This window comes from Tiliqua scincoides, chromosome 5 (genome assembly GCF_035046505.1).
Source record: "Tiliqua scincoides isolate rTilSci1 chromosome 5, rTilSci1.hap2, whole genome shotgun sequence".
Classification (NCBI taxonomy): domain Eukaryota; kingdom Metazoa; phylum Chordata; class Lepidosauria; order Squamata; family Scincidae; genus Tiliqua; species Tiliqua scincoides.
This window is the reverse complement of record NC_089825.1, coordinates 44,877,863-44,882,802: the sequence shown is the minus strand read 5'-3', so window position 1 is coordinate 44,882,802 and position 4,940 is coordinate 44,877,863.

The following is a 4,940-nucleotide window of genomic DNA, read 5'->3' as shown; positions in this document are numbered from 1 at the left end:
TCACCTTTAGGGCTCCTGTACTTTGAACATATGTTGTCTCACAGATGACAAGCTGCACCTGCTGAAATTTCCCCTTCTACACAATTGTTAAAGGATCAGGACCCTAGAGTTGAAAAGTTGACCACTCCACTCTAGGCCTGGTTTGTTGCACGTATCGTCTTCAGTTCTGTAACAGCGTAGAGATGGTGAAGAAGGGGAAACACTAGATGAGAGAATTGCACACACAGAATGATTCACTGCTTCCTAGTTAGCCCTGTACAGCCAGACACAAAATTTATTCATACTAAATCATTTCATTTCCCCATGAAGAAGAAATGGCTAAATTGACCTCAATGAAAACATTAATTTGACAAAAATAGGTAACTATAGGTAATTGTGTGTGCATGTGTGTTGTCTATGCGCTTCTCACTCTTGAAAGATGTGCTGAGGAACAGCTAACTGAATAAGATGGCCCCACTCTGGAATAAATGAACCTCAAGTTGTTTTTTTCCTGGATTACTAAACCACAATTCCCCCTCATTGAATGAGCAAATCTTAACTGAGCCAGAAGCTCCATTTCACTCCAGGCACTCTGCTGGTTAAAGGAACAGGAAATCCAGGGCCACAGTGGCCTTCTTGAGGCCCCAAGGTGACTATAATGAGTCATCCCAGCTGATGAGAGGAGCGGTGGATGACCTTGGTCTTCAGTGAGAGAGAAGTAAGGGCCGTTAGAGGAAGCGTAGAAGCGAATGCAGCCAGAAAGATACCAGATTGTGAAGGATTCCACTTGAAGGTGTTCTATGAAAGATTAGAACTTGTAATTGTAAAAATCCCTACATGGGGATTTAGAAAATTCCTACATGGGGAGCTTGCCTATGTAAATCGCCTTGGATTAAAGTTGGAGGAGAAATTCAAGAAAGGTGGTATGTAAATCCACCTTTGTTTGGTACTTGTTATTGTTGTACCAATTGTTGTTCTGGTGACATTCTACTGGGGCACACCAGAGATAGGGTTTTGGACACTCTCCCTTGCAAGGAGTCTTCCCTGAGGAGATGTGTACTACTAGGTTTAGGGTCAAACTCGACATGAGTCTAATCACAGACTGTGGCACTGTGGGTTTATGGAAATTTACCTTTACTTGTAAAAAGCAAGAAGGAACCATGACAAGGGACAAGGAGCATAGGGGAAGGGAGACTTTGGTATTTTGCCACCACCATTGTTTTCATCTGAATTTTGCCTCTACAAATACTATTTAGTTGGGTGGAACAAAAGACAATGAACAGTTTCCAGAGAGGGAGGAGCCTGAAGCTGCACCAGATTTTTCATTTCAGTTTGAAAGGTTATGACCATTAGCAACAAGTGCTCCCTGGGTACCCATAAAAGCAAAGAATGCTGACCCCCCTCCCCTGCCTTAATGCATGAGTGCTCTGTCGTTTTGATAAAGGATGTTGCCATTTAACTCCTACACACAATGTCATTAAAAAAGCCAGACCCAGATATATAATCCAGTACACTGATATAATACAATCAAAGTGGATTTGAATTTAAAATGGGAGCTGAAATTATGGTTCTCTGTGCACAGAGACTGATGCAATGTGCAGGAGGCACATGCCATGCGGTTAATGAATTTACTGGGAAATATATGGCCAATTATGCTAGGACAGCGCCAGCTAAAATCACCAGTAACAAGCAGTGGTTCTTTAAAATGGATGCTCTTGAAGGGCAGATGGAAAGAAAGGAGGGAAAAAGCAAAGGCTTTTTAATGCAAATGTGGCATGTGTATTTTAATCAAGTAGGAAGAAGAGAAGACTTCTGTGCCGGTAGAGATAGCGTGAGTGCTCCCAAGAAGCAGCTTCACATTGGTATTTCTCTAGAGACATCTGGCAGGCAGCTGCTTCATACCTTAAGTTAGTTTTTCGGGGAATGAAAGTGGAAAGAGGGCAAGCCATTTGGGGTTAGTGTCATTCTTCGTAATCACAATCTCTGTTGAATCGATAATGGAGGTTTGGGGATGAGTTTTTGTCTCCTTTGGGATGAGATATTCTCCCCCTCCCCATATTTCAGTGTCAGTGTTGCGTTCACAGAATTCTGTGCTATGTTCCCAGAGTGAATGAGATAGATTTATTTTTAGGGCTCTCCCCTTTTTTCTGAATGAGAATGAGGGAAACTGTTCAGGAATTAGGAAAGGAGACAGGAACTCCATGAATTGCACTAGCATGTGAGCATTCTGCTGGCTGAGTGCATCTAGAAGGGGTGACCAAAGCATGGCTTGTGAGCCACTCTTTGACATATGATGTGTGGCTCTTGGAAATATGTTTGCTGAGCTTCTTTTTACATCATAATATAAAAAGTAAATAATTTTTTTTTTTCAAATTTCAAAAAATCATGTGTGGGGCCAGTGTAACGGCCAATGTGCTAAAAACCCAGAAAGAGGGTTCAAACTAGGTCTAACAGAATTAGCTCACTCACACTGACTCTAGACAGGGGAAATCTACAGCTAACATTCACACAAAAATGGAGTCCCAGGGAAAGTGGTTAGAAGGAGGAGAAACTCCTTCAGAGTTTAATATAATATAATATACAGAGTTTAATATAATATACTCTGTTTAGTGGCAGAGCAAAGAGGGAAGAAACTGAGAAGGGATATAGGAAGATTAGATGGGCTTCCCAGAGGAACCTGAAGAAGGAAGGGGAAGGTTTGGGGGTTCAGAAATGGGGAGAAAAAGGGCAAATGAGGGGAAGATTCTTGAGGAGGAAAAGAAAAGGGCGTTCTGTTCCAGGTTTCATCTACATTTTGGAGGCCTGAAAACTACATAGACATTAAAAGTGTAAGCATGTCTCCATGAAAATCTGAAGCATTAGACTTCATGGATTAATGAGAAGGGGTGATAAGTTCAAATGAAAAGTATTGCCTTCATGCCATTGACTCTGTGGTTTCTTGCCATCAGGCATGTTACTGGTCTGTTCTCCAGTCAGGCACCTGGCACCAATTACATGTATTTAGACGTGTGTCTCTTGCATATCTTGAATTAAAGGAAATAAAATATCAATCATGTAACCCTTGGATGTTCTGGTCATGCTGCAATGACATGAGGCAATACTGAGTGCAATAAGGATCAAACCATAAGCAGTGTTGGACGCACTGATTGCCTGATGCCTGTACCACCGGTTGAGCTTGGTCACCACCACACCAGAAAATCTCCCTGGTCTAGGGAATCAGATAATCACAGAAAGTCAGTCACTACCTGTACTAGATCTGCCTATCGCTCACAACCCCTGCAGAGGGTCCCAGATTCAGTCCTTGAACAGAGCTGGGGTGGACCCTATCAGGAACCTTGAGGAGTACCACAAACAATCATAGATAGAACACATTTCTGGCAGGATGAGGTAGCCTCCTATGTTTAGAGCACTATATGTGCTCCCAGAACTGCTTCAGTCCTTCAATCTGGGAAACATATTTCTGAAGGTGGCTACCAAGCTATTCCTTTGTGCTGACTGGCAGACCAGCTACCTCCTTTTATCAGGTACTTGCCAGTGATCAGATTTGGGTGCCGGATGTGGACACATAAACAGACACTCTTCCTGGCTCCCCCAAACCAGTAAGCTTTCTTTTTTTCTGGAGACTTGTCTAAATCTAAGCTTGTGCAGAATTATTATGAAGATCTGATTGTCTGAACTGGTCGAATGCTTAGGATTCAAGGATTCAGTAGTACAGCAAGGATTAAAGTAGCGGTTGAATTTAAATATTCAATAATGCCCATAAAGCAGGAATTGAGGAACTGTAATTATGGGTGTTTGTATTGTAATGGTTCCTTGATTTATTTGGTTGTCTTATCATACTGTTTCAGCTACTACTGTGTTATTACTTGGAGGATGGAGTGAGTTAAAAATTTAAAGATTTCACAATGTTCAAATTAAGAGTTCTTTTTTCTGGATTCATGGAGAAGGGGTCTCTTTGAGCTTCACATATTCCAAAAGCTAGGAGGACCTAAGGACCTCAAAAGGATCTAGACATGTACAGCTCTCCACTGACTTGTCTAGCTGTGAACAGACAACTTAGGGAATATAGCAGCTCTGGTACTCCGGATGGCATACTGCAGAGTTGAACTGTCCCCTTTGTGACCATATCCTGAGTTGTGAAAATGCTTTTCATGCTGGATTAGTATGAATATACTCTGAGCTAGTAAGCCAAGAACCTGTTAATGCTTAGGTTAGGCTCCACTTCTGCCTGCAAGAACGTTCCTAGGAATGTCCAAAATAAGAAGAGTATAATAATTCAAAGCAACCGAGGCAAGATTAGCTTACCTTACCAATTGGAGATTGGTATGATTACAATCTCTACAGCACAATTGTATCCATGTTTATTTGGACATAAGCCCCACTGTGTTCAATGGAACTTACAGTACGTCTATGACATAATTAATCCACTACTGAAGGTGTTTCCCTCGGGAGCCTCAAATTATATTACAGCATCAGAATGGGTGGAACATTTTCAGGGGATCTATGCATCGGAGGAACCCCCTTGTCCAGATTTAAGATCTAAATTATTAGCAGAAGATCTCCCATCTTGGGAACCTGTAACCAGTGAGGAGGTTGTCTCTCTTATTAGGAGAGATAAAAGTGGAAAATCTCCAGGGGAAGATTTTATTAGAAGTGATTTGCTTAAAGAACATCAGGATTGGTGGGCTCCAACTTTGGCTGCCCTATTTTCGTATATTGATGAAACAGCTAATATGCCTTCTGATTGGGGTTGGGCGATTATAGTTCCCATTTATAAAAAAGGAGGTCATGAAATTCCCTCAAATTACAGACCTATTAGCTTGCTCAATGTCATCAGTAAACTTTATGCCTTGCATCTGAGAGAGAAGCTATTGGCCTGGATGGAATCTCAGGACATTATAGCCGATATTCAGGCAGCCTTTTGCCCTGGAAGATCACACCTTGATCAGACTTTAGTGCTG